The sequence below is a fragment of the Tiliqua scincoides genome, chromosome 4 (genome assembly GCF_035046505.1).
Source record: "Tiliqua scincoides isolate rTilSci1 chromosome 4, rTilSci1.hap2, whole genome shotgun sequence".
Classification (NCBI taxonomy): Eukaryota; Metazoa; Chordata; class Lepidosauria; order Squamata; family Scincidae; genus Tiliqua; species Tiliqua scincoides.
Window position 1 is genome coordinate 100,703,629 of NC_089824.1, and position 22,792 is coordinate 100,726,420.

Here is a 22,792-nt window from a genome sequence, read left to right on the forward strand (position 1 = left end):
TCGGTCAATTGAATTTTGGAAAAGGTTTGCCTTCAGTATATGGAGTCATGGAACAGGCAGCAGCTTACTGTCTTAAAAACAGCAAGGCCCGTACATTCTCTATGCTCCCATCCAGATGTGCCATAAGCCAGCCATGCCACAGCTTGTACACCACACCCTGGACACTAACCATGGGCACTCAACATGACGACAAGCTTGAGCTGCTATCAAAAACCTCTCCAACAGAAAACGGTCTTGGACCTTTACATCTGGTCCAATTAACTCAACAGCTCACCTCTGATGCAGAACTCGTCAATGTCTCAGATGTAAAAGACAGGAATGAGCAAGTCAGGTGCGGCTTGACTCGAGTCAAATCTCGAGTTTCCGCCCCGTGACTTGACTCAAAAACAAGTCATAACAGGGGCACTTTCCAAGTTGCCCAGAGCATTTTCGCAACTTGAAAAGATTCAAGTCTCAAGTCATTCCTTTTAAAGAGCCCACTGCAGCTTCGCAGAAAAAAATGGGGCTGCTGCCAGGCTCTATGTGCATTTTGGAGTTCCCTTTAAACATGCCCCAGATCTCCTGCAGCCCCTCCTTATGTTTGCAAAACCCACTTGTCCCTATAAGGAAAAAGGCTCCTCCAGGCTGTCTCCCTAGATCCCGGAGACGCATCCTCCATCCAATGGATGCTCTGGAAGACCAGAGGTGGCGCCTCCCTCCCCTCGACTCTGTAGACGTGCAGGCGCCTCACGTGGATTTCAATCCAGGTAAAATTGATATTTTTGCAGAAGTCGCTACAATTTCTCCATCACGAGATGCAGCAAGTTTTTTTTGAGTGCAAACAAAAATGTTAACCATTTCGTTGCACCCCCCATCTCTGAACATAGCATAGCCTGCTGCTTTGCTCCTCATGCATGCAAAAAATGGCTTCCTGGATCAACACAAGAGGTTTTTTGGGCAAGATGGAGGGAGTGCAAGCAGTAGGCTTTGGCAGACAACTCAAGTCACCCAAGCGGATGGCGAATGACAGATCAGAGGTCCCTGACTCAAGTGTTTTGCCAAGTCTCCCACATACATGACTCAAGTCTCCATGAGTCAGTGAAAAACACTGATTTTCACGACTTGGACTCAAGTCACTGGACTCAAGTTCCCATCCCTTGGTAAAGGGTTGTACAGTTTGATATTATTTTAGCATTGTCAAAATACATGGCACTTTACAGAATAATAGGTCCTTGCCAAGAAGCTTACATTCAACTTCCACAGATGGGACAGAATTAGCACATTTACAAGATGAGAACCAGCCCTCACTAGTGGTGAGGCTGATCTTGGGAAGGAGGGAATAGGCAACTATGGACCTGCCCCCCCCCCCATTTCACAAAGTAGGCGATTGGCAAATACTCTTCCCACAAGCACGACTCCCACCATACATTGCTTTTGTCTCTGGGACAGGAACTGGAGAAAAGCAGATGGTATACATCAGAGATGGTTTTGGCCGTGAGGCTTCTTGGTGCTGAACCCTGGCAAAACAAACACAACTTTTAAAACCCAATGGCTGAATCCAAAAGAAAGCACAAGCCAGGGACTGTCCCTGGAATGTAGTAAATTCCTAGCTTTGACTGGACTGTTTGGCAACGACTCTAAATAGAGTCATCCTTGCAAGGGATCCAAGGCCAGAAGGACACCATGGAAATAACATGGGTGGAACTAAGTATAGAAATAGCTGCCTGTGGCACTCTTTGGCAAGATGCAACAGGCGGTAGCTGCATAACAATAGCTGCATTCTATGGTGCAATCCTCTTAGAAATAGCATCATACATGTTTTATGAGTTTACCAAATATTTCAAGGGCCCTTGGATGCTAGTGAAAGTCAATAGACAGCATAATCTTCAGATTACTGTTTGGTTTCAAAAGCTGCTAAACTTAAAAAGGCAATGCATCAGGCTTAAGTCATGATAATGGTACATAATGATAGGGATTTGTTTTTCCTTTGTCCTTTGTGGTGGTGGTGTTTTTCTTTAAAAGACAAGACATTTAGCATTTCAGACTATTTCCAGCACCCATAACTAAGAAGTATGCCTTGGATCTTGCTGCACTGCAGAAAAGAACGGCTTTCAACAGCAATTTCTCTCATAAGTAACAGAGTCTCACAATGGGTTTGGTTTATTCATCTAGCACATCCTGTATCATGCCCTTTCTTTATGTAGCTTGAAACTCTGTTGGTTTGAGAGAGGTCAGGTGACCCACCCACAAAACTGAACTCTGCTTCCCCCAGTTGAAACTCAAGAGTGGACCAGTTAAGACAATAAATGTTGGACTAGCCTTGCCCACGCAAAACACGGGATGGATGAGCATACTCAACTTTCCCTCCCACCCTCATGCTTAATACTGAGTAACAAAATTTGAACATTTTTAATGTTTATTAATTTTGGTGCGAGAATTTCAAAAAATGCCACTATGTTTGGCATAGCATCAATACTTTAGCTGCAATTTACGCTATGCAGTTGTATAATACGAGGTGTATTACAATGCATTCGGCCAGCAGCTCCTATACCAAACTGGAAGTGGCCTCCAGGGCTCCCAATAAGGCATTGCGGCATTTTAGGGAGCATGATATTGCAGCCCGGTGCACATGGGGTTGTGATCCACCACACATCAGGTTGCAACCCACAGTTTGGGAAATGCTGGATTAGGTAATAGGATAGATAAAAACACAAAATTTAAGGTAACTAAAATGTTTTGATTAGACCAAAACAACAACAACAACAACAACAACTAAGGTTACTGTTGAAATCAGTGCCTCTGAATTGTATAAGGAAGATTAAAAATTCAACATAAACCATTTTAGTGTTATACAATGTAACCGGAGGTGTTTCAGAGAAACAGCCCCTTTATGCAATTAATAAAGCTGGAAGATGTGCTCATTCGTGTCTCAAATCACATGTGGGCAGGCTAGTCAGGCATGTATAGTCTAAATGGGCCCATTCTCGGAGGGATGCAAACTAGGGGCCGTAACCCGAAGACCGGGACCTAGCCTAGTAAGTCATCTGGGCCCAGGCATGCTCACACTTCAGCACTCCTTCCAAGCACAGGAGAGAATATGGGTGTGCAACACCAATCATTGTTACTGGTATATAGTATGAAACACCTTGACTGGCCAAGGCTTGGTCAAAATACCAGGAGCCTGGCCTTGTGCCCTTGAGCATTCTGACTACTGCCCTCCAGCCCCCAGTAACATCTCTGGGATTCTGAGACAGAGGACAGAACGCACTGCAAATCTAGATTTCAGGTACAGCTGTCTGTTGCCTTGGCTGTGCCCTGACAACTTCTTTTTAAGTTGAAAATTTACTTGAAATGCATTCTTGCCCAGCATTTCCCAGTGCACTCTCTTGCTCAGCAATCAAATGTCAAGCGAGACCAGCTCAGGTAGTAAGCAGACCTACCAAGAGCACCTGCCAAACAAAATGTGATCCCAGAGGAGAAGTAAGCACAACAAAAGAATGGACCATTTATTTTCCTTCCAGGCTGGACTTCGAATATAAAGCAGCCAACACAGTTGCACTGAACTCGTAATAAATGTTTTAATGAGAAATGTTTCAGAATTCTCGGTAGGGGCTCTAAGCTACATTTCCCCAGGAAGAACTGAAAGAAAAGAAAGGGAGACTAAAAGATACAGGAGCTTAAATTATAATGATACAAGAAATTACATACAACAATTTTCAACACACCAATAGGTATCTGGCCACAGAGTTTTGTATATGTCCCTCATCCATGACCGTAGGAAGCGGGGGTGGAGGTACAAGAAATAAGGCAAACATTTAATTTATTCATGTCTGAAAGACATCAATCAACAAAAGGAAAAATCTACAAAAGGGAAAAGTTCTCCCAATTATTTCTGGTTTTAAGGCCTTTTAACAACAGATCTCAAACGGCTGCATCAACTTCACTTTTCATCGCAGTCTCTAGGGCCAGCCAAATAGAATTTCTAAAATTTCTCTGTCTGAAGGAGTAGCTTCCCATGCTGCCACCCCCATCACCTATTATATATGATTTCATGCTATAGCTAGCTGTTTCTGTAACTAAAGCAAATTCACTGTTCTAATGCCACTGCTACATGCTGGTGAACCTTTTTGAGATATTGATATTAAAATCCCTCATTCTCATTACTCATAAGCTTTGGTGCAGATAACCTGCTGGCTACCACTGTCCCAAGCCACAAGACCTCTGAGCTTTACCAGTAGCATTCAATGGTTGAATGAACTGTACATGTTAGACTAAAGATTCAAGGCCAGTGAGATGCTGCAACAATGCCAATCTGTCTGGGCTGCTACTCTCTCTAAGCCTTTAAGCAAGTAAATATCTGGCCTTTCACCTACCATCTTGAAAATAATTATGCCACACCAAACAGAAGACACATAGCATTATTTTAATAGCTGTCAATGTATTACAAGTTCTGGGGTGTCTCTTTTGTATCAGTTTCCAGTTCCCAGGGGAACAGGGGTTCCCCTCATCCATTGCATTTTGTACAGTAACTAGGGTTTTTGTTTAGATCAGGGGTGGGTAAACATTTTGGCAGAAGGGTCACATCATCTCTCTGACACTGTGCTGGGGGCCGGGGGAAAAAGAATTAATTTACATTTCAAATTTGAATAAATTTATATAAATGAATTTTACACAGCTTATTTATAATAACATGAGAACTATAATACAAGCATGTCGAACCTCAACAAGTGGGAAACCCTGGCCTCTGAGCGGCCCGCTTGGAGGCAGGCTGTGCAACATGGCCTTTCCCAGTTTGAAGAGACACTTGGCCAACAGTCTGAGGCTAAGAGGCAAAGAAGGAAGGCCCATAGCCAGAGAGACAGGCCAGGGACAGACTGCACTTGCTCCCAGTGTGGAAGGGATTGTCACTCCCGAATCGGCCTTTTCAGCCACACTAGATGCTGTTCCAGAACCATCTTTCAGAGCGCGATACCATAGTCTTTCGAGACTGAAGGTTGCCAACTAGAACTAGAGTCGAACCACATGAGAACTATGTACTGTTTGCCACACACTTCTTGCACAGTGAAAACATACAGACCAAGCCAGAAACACATGGAGACATAAGTAGCCTTGGGTGCCCTTGGGGGGGGGAGGCAGATTACAAATCCAATAAATAATAAAAATAATAATAAGTTGTTCAGAGGCAATGGGGGGGAGTTAAAATTATGCTCAGGGTAAAGCAGAACACATGGAGACTATAAAAGGTCTTGCTCTAACTTGACCCACAGCTCATGTCTGTTGGTTCATGTCTGTGACAAGCAGTCACAGGTCAGCACAGGCTCCAACAGTCTCCAACAGGCCAGAGGCTCATTGGAGATTTGGGGCTCCCTGTGGACTGGATTAGTGGTCTCCAAGAGCCACTAATGGTCTGCAGGTCAGGGTTTGCCCACCCCTGCTTTAGATGGAAAATCCCAGACTCCCACTAAACTCATAGAGCTTACTTCTGAGTAGTCATGCATAGGCTTGCACAGTTGCATTCTTTTCTATTGCCATTCTGAACTCATTTCACACCAAGTGTTTCTTGTTGGCATTTTTTAAATAGCATAAATCTTATTTAAGCAGATAAAATTCCTTTGCGCATTTCAGGCTCCAAGTGGTACAAGCGATCTCATTTCTTGCTGCCAGAGGCTGGCTCTTAATTAAAATAAAATCCTCTTAGGTTAAAGTTAGAAACTTTAGGAGCCATTGCACTGGTCTGCAAGGCCCAATTAAAACCTCTTCTCTATGGTCTGCTGTTTTGCTTTTTCATCTATGTCTTAAAAGAGATGCATGTACGTAAAAGCATATAATTATTCTGTGGGTTCCCACATATGCAGAATGTCGCATATGCTCAACAATCTGCTATATTCCCAAATGGGGTTGCATGATGTTTACGTTCTCCACCCAGTTCTCCTTGTGCATGGCCACTCAAAACAAAAAGACCAGACTGTGCCAACAAATGCTTAAAGAAATGATTGACTGACCCTTTCCCAGTAATTGTTTGGGTTTGCTGTTGTTTTTAAATAACTTTCTCAGAAATGAGAGCATTTTGGGTCACTGTTTTGTAACCAGTTTCGTGACACAGTGACCAGTTTTGGGTCACTGTTATGAAGCCATCATTGTCCGAGACTGGAATTTTCCAATTTATAGTACTGATGTTGAAAGATGCTTCCGAAGAACTTTGTATTGTACTTTGTACTTCCCAATTTGTACTGTAGAAATGAGGCAGCATCGTGGCTAAAAAGACAAAGCTACTTCTCAAGAAGTTTCCAGTTCAAATTTTGTCTCTGCTATGACCTCACTGAGCAAGTCACTCTCAACCTCAGCCACCAATCTGGGGATAATACTGGTGGCTTTCTTGAAGGTTAGTCAAGACTCCTCAGCTGAAGGCTCCTCAATTACAAGGGCTGAGGAGAGCACTGAATATTCTAAATCACAACTGCTAATCTGTGCTATAACTTAAAACAAAAAAAAATACATAAACACTTCTTTTAACGTACATGTTGTTGGCTATTCATGTCATATGCTAAAGCAGTGATTTTCGACTAGTGTGCTGTGGTACACTGGTGTGCCGCAAAAGGTCCACAGGTATGCCATGGAAGTTTGGAGCAAAGCAGTTGAAAATTGTTTTAAAACTCTTCCAGGTTCTGCAGCTCAGTTTCTAGGACAACTGCCTGTAGTAACAAGTTGTCTCTCCCTCTTCTGGCTCCTAAAAGCTGGCAGAGGAAGAGGGATAGACACTTTGTTATTTTAGACAGTGTAAGTGTACCCAAGCCCCTGCAGCCCCCTCCCGACTGGGGATCACACCGCTGCCTCCTCCCTGCCTCCTGGCTGCCCCAGCCCCTTAAGGGGGCAGAGGCCAGGGCCCACAGGCTGGGGTATCAAGACACCTCAGTCTAAAAAGCCTTGATGGAGAAAAATTATGTGGGTTTGCCAGAGACTTGAGGACTGCCTAAAGCTCAAGGAATATTTGCTGCATTTTTTAGGCAGTAGCGTATGACATTCTGCTCCAAGTGTGTTTCAGTTCTAGGTGTCAGCTGTGCACACTACTGCCTAAAAAAAGAAAATTTTCACAATTGATTCTAAGCCATCGTCTCTTACATAATGTCTGAACCAACTCAAGAGAAAAGCTAATGACCACAGTGATGTACTGTAACCTGTACATCACTGTATATATCACCTGTACGTCACATCCTTTATTGATCTTTTTATCTAGTGCAATATGGCAGCTGAGAGGCTGAAACTCAATGAACATATTTGAAGTGTCACACAGCTCTGTTTATTTTCACATGGTAATGCTGTTTGTGGAATTATTTTTCCATGTGCAATTTTTGTTGGGTGGACTAAGTACAGCTCTCTGCCTGTTCCACTACAGTATCCTCAGAACAATATCATTTAATGTGACCCAGAGTGGGCACCTGATTTACATATACAAGTGCAGAGCCAAGTGTCTGGTGGTAGAGCACATGTTTTGCACCTGGAAGGTGTCAAGATTACGTTTCCAGGCAAATCAATTTCAGGTTGACAGGGCTAGAAAGAAACATCTGCCTCTGATCCTAAAGATCTGCTGCCTGCCAGGATAGACAGAACTGAGCTAGATGGACACATGAGCCTGACAGTTTCATGCACTGATTGTTCTGTATTTACCATGGTATCTGCTGCCTCATGCAGCATTTCACCTTCAGGCTAAAAAGTTGTCAGCAGACAGTGCCATGCTGATTCTTTGCTGCTGTTGTTGGATTGCCACTAGTCAAACGTCACTGAAACTGCAGGCTAGATAAGGCATAGCATTACGTGGTTAAGCATTACGTGGTTGTGTGTCCAAAGCCTGCAAAGAGTAGGAAACAAAATAGATAAGGCTTTCCCTTTACTTGAAACATACAAGCAGTTATTACGTAGTTTCACCACCACTACCTTTACAGTGATGTGACTGGGGGACAGGTTGCACAACCAGCTCCAAGAACAGCACACAAAGTCTGCAATACTTCTGCAGATTTAAAAACTATGATGAAAGAAAGTCCTCACAGTCATTGTGAGATAGCCCTACAAGGTTCCAATTTAGAAGTCAACATGAAGCTGGGGCACACACCGATATACAACAGCAGTAACATAACAAGCTGCCCTTGGAATGCCTCTGCAGAATTCATCAGTCTCTATTTTATCTGTGATTACACCAGGCCTTGCAAAATGTCAATGCCTGCACATGTTTGGTCTATCATCCCCTGCACACTCAGAAGGCAGTAAGGGAAAAGGCATTATCTGTCAGGTCCAAGCAGATCTGGTTCAAATATCACCAGTGTGCTCTCCGCACCACTAGTAATTCAGATTGGAGGCAACAAGTTATATTAAAGGTAAACAAATGTGATATCTATAACTTAAGCAGTGAGAGTCCACAAAAATTATTTGCCTACAATTTTTACTAGTTATGAGTGTCACTTTGGGGGCCTGAAAGAAAATAATCAAACCTCCAATGTAAAAAACCATTTTCCCAATATATTGCATGGAGAAAATTCTTGGTTACCAGTAAGCATGTGCATCTCCATTTAATTGTGTAACAATCTCCAGCTCCTCTCTCTCTCTCTCTCTTTCTCTGTAAAAAAAAAAAAAAAGAGCACCGCAAAAGTTAAACACACATACACTCCCCCCTTTTCCAACCTTGCTATAGCATCCTGCTAAGAAGCAAGTCATAGTGCAGAACAAATGGCCATTCTCTTAAAAGTCAGTTTCCCAAACTACCAGCATTCAGGGAAGTCCAGCAGCAATGTAACTTCCCTTTGGCCCCTGCAAGCTCCTTTGATTCCTTGCATTTACATGGCTGCTGAAAGGCTGGTCTCTGCTGTACAAATAACTCTACCTCTTTTTGAAATTATTTTCCCATGCATTTGTTAAGAGACAAGGGCAGCTTTGTGTAAGCATCCCTTCAACCAAATATGGTTACCTGTATCCACAGCAACCATGAAATCCGCACAACTTTCATTTCAACAGGAGCCAAAGGCCAGGCAAACATTCATTTAATGCATCTGACAATGTAATAGGCAGTCTGTTTTGTTTTGTTTCACTTTGTTGGGAAACAAATAACTCTGCCATACATCCCAAACTGAAATTAACTCGTTTCTAGACCAGGAAATAAAATTGTCAGCAAAAAGAAATTGCAAACTTTCATACTGGACACAGGCACTGTCCAGTAGGTGTCTGCAAATCTTGAGCAGCCCCTTGTATGCAGCAATCACATTAGTAGGGATGGCACACTCCAGAGAGGGAGACATTTTGCATAGCAACCACTTAATGCTGTGAGCGAAACACAACGGTCTATGACATAACATACCTGGATCATACACAATCAAAACACTACTGTGAATTTTCTGCGCAATGAAAATATCACACTGTAATAATGTGATCGCACTGTAATAATGTGACATTTACAGAGCACTTTAGAAGAGCTCAGAGTGGTCCCTGGAAAGGCAAAGAGGAGGAAAGGTATTCCCACAAGTAAGGAAAAAATAAGAAGAGGAAATGATCGCATTGTGATGTGCTGTAGTGGCTAAGGAATTGAACTGTGAATCAGTACTTCACAATTGGAATCTGACTTTGGCCATGAACTCACTGGGTGGCAAGCCACCCACCAAGCAAGCTGCTTCCTCTCCGCCTCGGTTTTAAGCACTCAGAAAGTGCTATATGAATGCTAAGTATTAGAATTAAAGCACACATATACTGCATAAAATATATTTTAAAATGTAAAGCTGGCAAGTTACCAGGATAGATACACTGAACAAGAAATAAATTCAACATGCATAAAAAATACACTACAGAAACAATTTAACTTGTAATATTTACAACAAACTTGTCACCCCTGCTAATTGGTTAAGAGGCACTTTTTCAAGTGGGTGCTCCTCTTTTATTTAACAGGGGGAGAGTAACTGGCCCACCTCACCCCAGCAGTGTCTTTTCTAGTGGCTGTCTGCTAGTATTCTTTTGCATCTTTTTAGATTGTGAGCCCTTTTGGGACAGGGAGCCATTTAGTTATTTGATTTTCTCTGTAAACCGCTTTGTGAACTTTTTGTTGAAAAGCGGTATATAAATACTGTTGTTGTTGTTGTTGTAAGATAACTCAGTATTATAAAGCCCATCTCACATACAGGGAATTGGGAGAGCAATTTCTACAAACCACCCAGCAACTTCACTGCCAAAGTGAGATCTGAACCTGGGATTTCCCTGCTCACGTCTTATTTTTATTTATACAACTGGTATGCATGGCACCTTATTAACAGCCCAATCCTGCACCAACACAAACCAGCCTCAACAACGTATGCCATGGCGTATGTCCCTGGATATCAATAGGGAACAGGGAAGGATAACACATCAGAAAATTATAACTCCTGCTACCCTTTTCTCTCTGCCCACTTTCCTCCAGCAGAGCATTGGAAACAGACTACATTTGGCAGCCAATCCCAGTACTAAAGCCCCTGCCAGGCAGACCACGTATCAAATGATAAGACGAGTGGCACATGTCCCCTTTGTGAGATCAGAGAACTTTCGTGTTGGGATCTGTGGTGAAAGGTCACTTGGAGCATGACGTGGGGAACTTCACACAAACCACATGTTGTCCTGCACAACATGTATGGGAAGAAACTTTGCTGAGATTTCTCTTTCCAGAATTCTTATTGTAGGGATCCTGCTCAGGGAGGACTCAACTCACAAGAACTCCAACAGAAGCAGCAAGGACAATACACCCCACACAGGTAAGTAATGGAGGGGAGGAAATCCCACAACACAATATACTGGTGTTGCATAACTGTCTCATGCCCTCCCAATACTGACCCTCCAGTATTGTCCAGTGTGATTTTGCTATAATCTATATTGCCTAACCATTCATTCCTTTTGCAACAGCTAACCGCAGAAAGTATCTGCTTTCCCTTGGTGAATGCCAGGGACTCCAACCATTGCCACTGCTGGCTAAAGGCTTGTTTGGAGTCCTTTTGTTTTTCAGGACTGCAGCAATTGCTACATAGGGCAGAACAATCATTTCACAGAGTTCCACTGCAACCCCCATAAGGGGCAATGGTCTGAGGCACCATGCTTCCCCAACAGGGCAGTACTAAATGCACACTCCCTCTCACAAATGCTGAGCATGCAACTCTAATCCAGAGTTCACTGGTGCTGTTGCCTATCCTTTGTTATTTCTCCTTGCTCTCCATAGGCAGCTGTCCCTCAGGTATGCTGACCCAAACCCATGGTTTGACACCATGCAAACCCAAAGCCTGTCTGCCTGCTGTGACAAGTTGGAGAAGCTGTTGATTTTCAAGTTCCAGACAGGTACTTATGCTTTGCAAATTCTATGACAGACAGAAACATAACCAGTGCGGACAGACCTCAATGACACCTGCTACTTAGATAACCTGCAATGGCACAACAGCCCTGCTGGGAGATGGTGGGCAGCCCCACCTACATGTTCCTATGTCAGATGTTTGTCCATATTTGAGCCAATGCAATAAAAACTTTGACCTGATCCCATCCTAATTGTTTTTCACTTCAGCTGCCCTCAGGGTAGATCTGCGGGGAGAGGCCTCTGCTTTCAGGATCTGCAACATCCTCACTCTATAATTCCTTAGGCTCCAATAGTAGGAGGATGCTCCTCAGTGGTTGTGAGCCATGGTGTACAGCAGACAGGTGCAGGAGGACATGGAAGGCAGCATACCGAAAGCCATTGCCAACAGGTGCCAGTGCATGGGATAGGTGGGGGACTATGCAGCCTTGAGAGCCCTGATTATCAAGTGATAGCAGAAAGAACATTGCTAGACTGAGTAAATAGATGGGATATAGGAGTAGATGCCCTGTATCACATGCAAGCCTGAGGATTGGCCCATGCAGCGTTCCCTCTGATAGGTCCATATGCTACAGCCACCCTGTATGTGGGATTCTGCATGTTCCATGAGGTGCTCTTCACCTGCATCTTGCTATGCTTGCAAAGTTGGAGAGCAACTTTGTCAAGTGGCCAGTGTGGATTCTAGGACTGCCTCCATGTCTATCTTCGTCCCTGCCATGTGTGATTCTGCCCAGTCCTGCAAAACATGAGCATGCTGATGGGAACTGGTCTCACCTGGCTCCCAGCCTGCATCAGTGTGCAGTGGGCTACTAGCACCCGTCTTTACAAGAATGCTGTTGTAATTGGTCCTAGTCTAATCCCTGGCAAAACAGCTTCTTCTAGCTATGGAACTCGTGCCTGCCATAGAAAGAGTTACATTTTTACTTCACATGGTAACCACTTCCAAGGGACTTATCTTCCATCTATTGCCATGCTATAGCCAAACAAATGTATTTGTGCCAGTGGCATAAGGGGATGCTGATGCAAGGCATCCCCTAGCTGGAAATCCTAGCAGTTCTTGGATTTTGCCACTTTGCTGCTTACACCACCAGAGCTGCTATAGATGGGAATGCTGTGGAACACATGTATTAGTTATTGGGGCATTTCCCCATGGTGGACAGTGCCACTATAGGGAGTAGGGGCCACAAGACTGGGTGAGATAGGAAAAATCTCACCTATTTTCCCACTATTACCACCAGGTCAAGCCAATCAGTAACCTGGGGCTAAAGGGGAAGTGGTAAGCGCATGAGTAAATCACGTATAAACCCAAGGGCCTGAAACCTCCTGCTTCTGAAAACACCAATTAGCTATGAAGTCTACTGGGCAATAGTACCAGAGGACCCAGCCTACACTCCAGCCAGGCTGCCTCCAACTTGAGGGCTTTGGCTTGTATAAATGGATAGGCGAAGAGAAACCCTACTTTGCAAGAAACCTCGACCGGTAACTACATGCAAATGAAGCCTTAAGAATCCCAAGAGACATAGAATTATTCTTGCCAAGTGTAAACACACACGCTACTGGCACAAATAATTGGATTTCTAGAGCTTGTGAGTTTGTGCTTGCTTCTTTGCAATAAATCACACACGCCTTTTCTACAGAATGTGTTAAGGTGCCCATTGCCTTTTTATTCAAATAAGAAAACACGTTGTACCACAGGGACTGTGACCAGCCACCTTTGTGTCCAAAGACCTCCCTCCCCTCTTTGCCCTCTAGCCCAGTGGTTCTCACACCCTTAGCACTTATTAGCACTAACAGCACAATACCCACGTTTTAGAATGAGAATCTGTCAGGACCCACTGGAAGTTATGTCATGACCGGAAGTGACATCATCAAGCAAGAACATTTTTAACAATCCTAGGCTACAATCCTACCCACACTTCAGGAGTAAGTCCCATTTACTATCATTGTTAAAAGAATACACAGAGTAGCTTGTTAAAAGTACAGGTCTGTAACATTTTCCCAAATGCAGTCATAAGAACATAAGAACAGCCCCACTGGATCAGGCCATAGGCCTATTTAGTCCCGCTTCCTGTATCTCACAGTGGCCCACCAAATGCCCCAGGGAGCACGCCAGGTAACAAGAGACCTGCATCCTGGTGCCCTCCCTTGCATTGGCATTCTGACATAGCCCATTTCTAAAATCAGGAGGTTGCGCATACACATCATGGCTTGTAACCCGTAATGGATTTTTCCTCCAGAAACTTGTCCAATCCCCTTAAAGGCATCTAGGCCAGATGCCGTCACCACATCCTGGGGCAAGGAGTTCCACAGACCCACCACATGCTGAGTAAAGAAATATTTTCTTTTGTCTGTCCTAACCCTCCCAACACTCAATTTTAGTGGATGTCCCCTGGTTCTGGTGTTATGTGAGAGTGTAAAGAGGCATCTCTCTATCCACTTTATCCTTCCCATGCATAATTTTGTATGTCTCAATCATGTCCCCCCTCAGGCATCTCTTTTCTAGGCTGAAGAGGCCCAAATGCCTTCTTTCCTCATAAGGAAGGTGCCCCAGCCCAGCAATCATCTTAGTCGCTCTCTTTTGCACCTTTTCCATTTCCACTATGTCCTTTTTGAGATGTGGTGACCAGAACTGGATGCAATACTCCAGGTGTGGCCTTACCATCGATTTGTACAACGGCATTATAATATTAGCTGTTTTGTTCTCAATACCTTTTCTAACGATCCCAAGCATAGAATTGGCCTTCTTCACTGCCGCCGCACATTGGGTCGACACTTTCATCGAGCTGTCCACCACCACCCCAAGATTTCTCTCCTGATCTATCACAGACAGCTCAGAACCCATTAGCCTATATGTGAAGTTTTGATTTTTTGCCCCAATGTGCATGACTTTACACTTACTTACATTGAAACGCAGCTGCCATTTTGCTGCCCATTCTGCCAGTTTGGAAAGATCCTTCTGGAGCGCCTCACAATCACTTCTGGTCTTCAGCACAAAAGTTTGGCGTCATCTGCAAACTTTGCCACCTCACTTCTCACCCCTGTCTCCAGGTCATTTATGAAGAGGTTGAAAAGCACCAATCCCAGGACAGATCCTTGGGGCACACCGCTCTTCGTCTCTCTCCATTGTGAAAATTGCCCATTGACACCCACTCTCTGTTTCCTGGTCTTCAACCAGGTCTCAGTCCAGGAGAGAACCTGCCCTCTAATTCCCTGACTGTGGAGTTTCCTCAGCAGCCTTTGGTGAGGGACCTTGTCAAACGCCTTCTGAAAGTCCAGATATATAATGTCCACAGGTTCTCCTGCATCCACGTGCCTGTTGACCTTTTCAAAGAATTCTAAAAGGTTCGTGAGGCAAGACTTACCCTTACAGAAGCCATGCTGATTCTCCCTCAGCAAGGCCTGTTCCTCTATGTGTCACATAGCATGGTAGTCCAATATATTAAAAATAAAATATTGAAATGAATAGGGACCCACCTGAAATTAGTTCGTGACCCACCTAGTGGGTCCTAACCCACAGTTTGAGAAACACTGGTGTAAACCATGCAGACTTTCTCTGGAAAAGAGTCATCACTCCCAGCTGGATAATGGGGTAATAAACCACTTGGATCCCCTATCTAGTCTCTTCTCCTCTCACCCTTCAATGTTAAGTGCCTTTTAGTCAAGATTTGAGCGTAACTGTAAACATTGGAAAGCAGTCAGTTTTGGAGTTTATGTACTCTTTTTTAATACAAACCACTTTCTTTTTGGAAAAGTACTTGTCTCTGTTGACCATCAGTTCCTTTGGGGGTACCTTACAGGGCTTTTTCTCTTTGCCAAACCAACGGTCTAAGAGCCCAATCCCATCCAGGTGCAATGCACAAACATTCCCTTACCTTCAGGACACCTCTGTGACTGCGCCACCACCACAGGATGCAGTGCGCCCCCCGTTGGCATAGCTGCATCAGCACTAGAAAGTTGGATAGGATACATACAATTGATGGACTTAGTGTTACTGTGAATATTCCCCAGGTCTAGCATTCACCCATGTTTACAGCCAGGAAACCCAACAGAAGAGGTGACAAGAACTGGTCACTCAATATCTCATGCATGCTGCCCTGAGATCCTTAGAGGAAGAATGGAAAATAAAATGCATCATAGTATCTAGAGAATGCTGAACGTATTTTTCAAGAAACAAAAAGCTAATTATTGTTGCCAGGAAACAAAATTCTTTATAAAAAATTGCAATGATCATGTCTGTAACTCCTGGTAATTTTTACGTTTTTCTTTTTGGCAGTTTACAGCAAAATGTGTAATAGGATGTAATTATTTTTGCAAGACGTTAGCACATATACATAATAAAAAAGATGCACAGTACAAATACAAAGGTGTATGTTTTCATGATCCCAAATTACAGAGGAATTTTTGAAGCAGCAAAAGCTTGCACAGTTCGAAGTTTTTTATTATCAAGAATATTTACATACCACTTTTCAACAAGCAGTTCACAAAATCGTTTACACAGCAACCATATCCACATAAGCACTTTTTAAAAATGCATATTTACGAGGGATTTGGAAGCCCAAACTTATTAACTGGTTCATCATTAATTTTCTTCCCTGACACTGAAAAGTCTGAGAATGGGTTTCATTAGAAACACATACATTATTAAGCAGAGGAGTGCACTCTCTTGCCCTCCTGATGAGTCTGCCTTCCATCACCACTCTCACCTCACAGGTGGTTCAGCTCTGTTCGCTGAAGTATAGCAGTGCCCTTCACTCCTGGATTGCAAAATCAATATGAAATGGATGTAGTTGCCCAAATCTGTTTCTAATTTGCCATTAAGCCTCCAGTGTATCCCGCTCCAGTTATAATTAATTGCAAGTGTAACCACTTTCAGAGCCTTTAATATTTGTATAAAAAAGGGGCGGAGGGAATTCATTTGTACTGAACATACATTTATACATACCAAAGATTTTTTTTAAAATTCCATTCCACTATGGACTTCAGGGAGGTTGGACAATTATTAAAATCCAAACCAAAACAATATTGCATCTAGAATGACTACAAAATTGTATTTGCAGGGGTGTCAGGATATGAGCTTACTGCAGGTCTTGGTGATTATCAGATGGCAATTCACTCTGTATACATCATAAAGCTTGAGTTCAAGATGGGAGCTGCCAAAGATTAGTATCACCAAGCAAGGATGCCTCACTGCAGCAATAGACCAGAATGGGTTAGGCAATAATCCTCCAACCATAATGAAGTAAGAGTATATTATAGAACAAACTGAATGAAATGTATTCTATTAGACATTTTAGAGCAGTGATTTTCAACCTTTTTCATCTCGCGGCACACTGGGAAAGCATTAAAATGGCACACCCTCAGCTTTTTGACAATTGACAGCACACTGTGCTGTCAATGGGGGCTCACATCCCCTAATGGTCCTATTGATAAATGACCCTCTCCCAAATTCCCACGGCACACTTGGGGACCATTCACGGCACACCAGTGTGCCATGGCACAGTGGTTGAAAATCACTGTTTTAGAGAGACCTCATCATTAACTGTAGAATGAGTTGAAACTTTACCAAAAAGTCAAAGTGCTGGGAAGCAGAATAATCCTTCGTTCCCCTTTGTCTTCCAGGGAAAGGTAAATAAGTAAATGAAGGAATGACTCCTGCTGCAACAGCAGCTAACACAAAAAGTGAGTAACAATGGAACATTTAGGGAAGAGCCTTGAGTTGCAAGAATACAAGGGGCTGCAAAAAGGAACGTGCCAAGTTCATCAAACTGTTAAGTGGGGGCATCGACCAATTTTAGGTATCATTCCTGGAAGACCTCAGGAGGAAAGTAACTGAGATATAGAGATAGTATTAACTTACGGGGGGGGGGGGAACAAGAGATAACCTATAATCCTCCTTCCTGGAAGGCACGAAAATAGTTAATGACATATTTACTAGTAATAAGCAATGATATAACAAAACGTGTTAAGAATGTGCTGCATGGACCTTTTGAATGTATAAAAAGCTGTTGAAAGAGATGAGTGACGAGTAAGCTTTTTAGGCCAACTTGCAACTGCAATATAAGATTTTAATAACCAAGTGCTGATATTTTTGTTTATTTCTTTCCACTCCCAGAGTAGAATCCTCAGCCTTCTAAGTCCCTACGCCTCCTCTCACAAAAATGATAAATCTTGGTCTGGAGCGACTAAGAGGTAGAAGGGCTCAGCTTGCTAGCGATAGACTACATATTTGAGATAAAAGGAACAGAGGCAGACGGGAGACACTCTATTCTCTAGCTCAGCTATTTTCAACCTTTTTCATCTCAAGGGATACTGAGAAGGCACCTCAAGGCACCTAAAGTTGTCAAGGCACACCACACTGTCAGTAGGAGCTCAGATCCTTCAATGCCCTACTAATAAATGACCCTATCACAGACACCCACAGCACACCTGCAGGCGATTCATGGCACGCCAATGTGCAGCTGCAAAGTGGTTGAAAATCACTGCTCTAGCCGCTAATCCAAGAACTGGAACAATTGAACGCCCACTAGGGAGATAAAGCGGGATATACATTTATACATAAATAATTCTATAGGAAAGAACTGTGTACGTGATCAAGCCTAAACGGAAGAGAAACCGTTTCCTCAAATTTCCTGTGACTTTTAGGCCAGCAGCTTTGCAACTTAAGAGACTGAAATATTCCTGACAGTAATACAGTAACTCACCCTCTCCAAAGTCACTTTGAATATTTTATTAAAGTCTTCTGAAAACTTGATATAAATTAAGGAAAACTATGCCGCACTGTTATTACAATAGAAAAGGCAGCTTGCTCTACTACATGCATGCCTAAGGCTCCATTTTCCAACACATTTTTTTCTTTCAGTATAGCAGCTCAGACTTTAAAAAAACAAAACATATGCATTCCACTGCTTTTCCTTTGTTAAGCCAATAAGATTTTTATAGGCCTTCTCTGAAATTCTTTAGTAAACAGATAAGGCTTGCTTCTAAAGTGCTTTACAATTGCATCTTAATTTCCACCATTCACCATATCTTCAATTTGTTGCAGTACAGACCACAAGGATCAATTTCACAGAGAAGCCAAAACAACACACAGATTTTACAGATAATCTGTTCTCCAAAACCACCACAAGAAAACAAAAATTCAGCCTTTCCCGACAGTCACACAGGCTATTTCATTTTTATGCTTTGTGATTTGCAATGGCCTTCTGCAACTGTCTTCAGTTGCAATTCTGCATTCAACTGTGTATACAAAATCCTGGTGAAATCAATGGGCTTCCATGTGTGTACTTGAAGCAGGGGTGTCAGCAGTCTTTGTTCTATTATTATTATTGAACATTAATTGTTCAATAATACAGGAGAGGAGAAGTAGCTTGTAACATCATCCGAACAACAGCACTTTCAGAATGAAACAGTCTGCTTTTCAAGGCCCAAAACGGAGAGGAAAAGAATGGCAGGATCATTAAGCTGCAGTGGTATCAAGGTTAACAGAAGGGTGATCAAATGCCCATAAGTGTGGCTGAAACTTTAAAATTAACAAAATGGACAGAGATGGGCAAATCCAGCGCAGCTTAACTTGAGTTGAGTTACGAGTCTCTGCCCCCTTTAATTCAACTAGTAAGCAAGTCTTAACAGGCGAAATTTCCAAATTGCTTAGAGTATTTTGGTGTCTGTAAAAGACTCGAGTCCTGAAACTTTTCCGTAAAAAGTCAGCCACGCCTTCACAGAAAAAAATGGAGCTGCCACCAGGGCATGGAGTGCGTGTGAGTGTCTTGAATTCTCATTTAATACTCCGCTGATGTCCCCATCCCATCTGTAAACAAGGCAGGAGGGGTGGGATGAACTGAGTGAGAGTGGGGACAGAAGCGGCAAGAGGGAGGAGGGTCACGTGCAGCTAAGAGACACACATACTGGGAAACTTACCAGTATGACCCATGACCCAATCCTTTGCAGTTCTATGCAGAAGTAGTCCCATTGCGGCTGGTCATTCAGTGAGCCTGCCAGAGCCATGCCATGAGTTTCACCTGGATGGCTAGGAACCACCTCCCCCCCCCCCCGTCTTCCCCCCTCACTCATCCAGGGAAAAAACCTTCATGCAATGATCCAGAGGAACCATTCGTGCCCCCACACCTCCCGCTTGATGCAAAACCAAAACATTAACCCTTCCCTGCCTCCTGGCTGGAACTTCCCAGCTGCTTGGCTGGTCTGAATGATGGCCCCACAAGGTCTTTCACACTGCAAAAAGAAAGCAAGCACACCCAGACAGACTCAAACCTGCATGCGTAGGGACTCATTTCTGAGTCAGTGACCTCAGATTCAAGTCAGTGCCAGAGTCACTGACACACCTGACTCAAGTGTACATGAGTCAGCAAAAAACACATGTTTTTGTGACTCAGACTCTAGTCACCTGACTCAATTTCCCATCCCTGGAAATGGATACAGATACACTATCATACAGGACACCTTCTAGCCAAATATTAGCACTTTTAGGTTCATCTAATTTCAGTGGGAGGCAGATAAGCAAATGCTTAATGTTTCTATTGAAATTGATGGGATGACTTTGGTTGAATCAGGCCTATATAATTTCCATCAGTTTAGCACATATATGCAATGTTTATATTGAACCCTTCTTTTACTCTACCAACATAATTCCTCTGCCTTTTTTTATTACTGCTCAATTTCCTTCTTTCAGTTTGTATCATTTATATTTCCTATAGTTATTACTCTGTAGTTACCATGGTATTCAAAGTTCAATAACCTTAAATTCCCTTGATTTCAACACCTTTTATTTCAATGAGAGACAGACATGTTTAATCTCCCACTGGAAGCAAGGGAGAGAAGTATTTGACTGGATTACACACAGCAAGATTTGTGCAACAGTTGGATTTTATTTAATATGTTCTGCATGACTTTTTAAATCAGCAACCATCTCTTTTCAAATCACCATTTGTAATTTGTTTGCCCACTTTTTAAGGTCTTTTTATTTAACATATCTCATGTTTAATAAAAGCTGTGGAAAGGAATCCCCAAGTACCTACATATGTTGTTAAGGTACCAGCCCTGGGAAGAAAACAAAATAAATTCCTATGCATGAACACCACATTTCTAAGAGCCTGGAAGACCAGTGCCTGGGGTTTTCCCCAGGCTTGCTGGTGAGATTTTAAGGCATCCTGCATTATTATCAGATTCCATGAACCAGACTGATGGCAGCCTGTCTTCAAAGGTTAAATGCACATAACAGGCTGTGTTCTCAATTTACTATCCTGCAGTGCTTCATATTACCATAATATTAAAAACAACACACATGTAGGAAAATGCTTTTGCAATCAAGTGTTAAAACTATGCCTGACAGACCATTTTCATGCCTTCTTCACAAAATCAGCCAAAGAAACAAAAAAATGAATCTTTGGCAAAGACTTGCATTCAAAAAAGCATGATCCTTTCCAATGCTGCTGACAGACATTTCTACAGATTGTCTTGATGATAACGCTACCAACTGTACTGCTTTATGTGATAATGGAGTCAGGAGAAGCCAGACATTATTTTCCAGTGAACTCAGAGATCTGAAAATATCAAAAGACTTTGGTTTTTCAGAATATTTTTGGACTTGCACCAATCTAATTCTCTTTATTTTAGGGCACTAACTGCATAACAGATTAAGAATTGCCACTGAAAGTTCTAAAAAAACTATAACAAAAATTTTAGATATGCTATAGACATTTGTACAGAGGTTTCTCTTTTAGTTTAAGTAATAAATTCATAGGCAACAAAGCAGATCAACTGATATGACAGGTGGTCAACAGCTAACACTGCAAGCACAGAAACAGCCTTTTAAGTAGGGATTGGGAGACCGGTCAGCCCACTCCCATTCTGATCATTGCAGAGACTAGGAATTGAATGTGCATGGATCTCAGGGCATCCAATGTCTGTTCTCTGCCCCCCCGAGTTATTAAGAAAGTATGTGTATCCGAATGTCTATTCACAAGATAATAGTTTGAATTAAAGTTCATTCATATGCGGCCATCGCTGGTCATAATGTCGCTAAGCGACATTCACCTGTATATGACTTTAACAATTAGTCAAGGGGGCTTACTCCTGGGAAAGTGTGGATTGGATTGCATCCTTTGGGGAATTTTTAAAAAACACATCAGCAACAGCTTAGGAGGGTTAGGAGGATTCGTTTTTATTTTAAATACATTTTTAAATGTATACTTATTGTAATCTTTTAATGTACTTACTTATATTTGATTTTGTCATACAAGGAATATTAAAATTTTTCCTGACTGATGTCGTCACTTCTGGTCATGACATCAGGTTAATGACATCACTTCTGGTGGGCCCCAATGGATTGTCAATTTAAAAAGGGGGGGGCCAGTGTTCAAACGTTTGAGAACCACTGTTGTATAGATGACAACTTTGCACTAACGTGTATTTTTAAAAACCATGCAACTAATGAAAGAATAAATGAAGGTCACATGGCTGTATCTTTGCTTCCAGTTTATACAAACGTGTTTAGACCAAGATATCTTGAAACCTAGCTGCAATAGCTATTTTACTACACACTGAACAAAGGATAGCGGGAAGACAAGTAGGAAAAGAATGAAGCTTTCTGCCTGAACCTCAGAGAGTAGTCCCTAGGGAAAATGCCAGGATTGGGCTGCTCATTTTGTCATGCATGTGAAAAGAAAAAATGTCATGACAAGGGTGGCTGTGGGGTGTTCTCCTCAGAAAGCAGTCTGACGCTGCTTATTAATGGCTCTCAGAAATTCACTGGTGTGTGGCTAATTAAATCCTGACACCAACAAGCTCTTTAAAGAAATGAATGGATCCAGTATAAACTGAGATAGCTTAGCACCACAGGGATTTCTAGCATTTGTCTTCAGTGAAAGAGATATACTAATTGCTCCCTTAATCATCAGGTTCCTAATGTTATTTTGATGTGAGAAAGTCACTGCAATTTCACAGAAATATCCACATTAAATATAAAGTAAATGATAAATTTGAAAATTTTTCCAACCATCTCTCAAGCCACAGCATGCAGGACAATTAACCAACCCCCCCAAAATCAGGTTTCCACCAGTCTACTCATGAGTATCAGAGGTAAGGGCCCCTGAACAGCATCTTCTCTTGCCAAATCAGGGGAAGTGAGGAGCCACTTTGCATGTCATGTTAGCTGTGGAGCTGGAGCCAGCTGAAGTACTTCTGTGTGCTGCAAACCCCAGCACGATATGAGAAGTGACCATTCTCCTGAGTCAGGGGGGAGGAGGAAGCGTTTCTCATGTTGCATTGTTGAGGTCTGGTGCAAACAAAGGCAGTGAACAAGGCCCTCTTCCAGTTCCAAAGTTCACAACAAAGAGCAGCACCCACACACCATGCCATAAGTTCTTGGCACCTGCAAAGATGTGCATGCAGGGTGCCAATGGTATCACAGATTATGAGATGTCAGCAACATACAAATAGAAGGCCCTTCCGCTTCTT

The 22,792-nt window shown here is 42.7% G+C and overlaps 1 protein-coding gene across 3 annotated transcripts in view; it reads right to left on the reverse strand.

Moving 5' to 3' along the window:
* The window catches only part of SEMA5A (semaphorin 5A), a 165,525-nt gene that overhangs the window by 124,667 nt on the left and 18,066 nt on the right, over positions 1-22,792 (reverse strand). The window contains exon 1 of one of the 3 annotated variants that reach the window (XM_066626254.1): positions 8,519-8,568. The exons of the other annotated variants lie outside the window; for them this stretch is intronic. The gene's annotated coding sequence lies outside the window, so the exon portion shown is untranslated. Of the gene's footprint in view, positions 1-8,518; positions 8,569-22,792 lie in introns of those variants that run through there. 3 annotated transcript variants of the gene reach the window in all.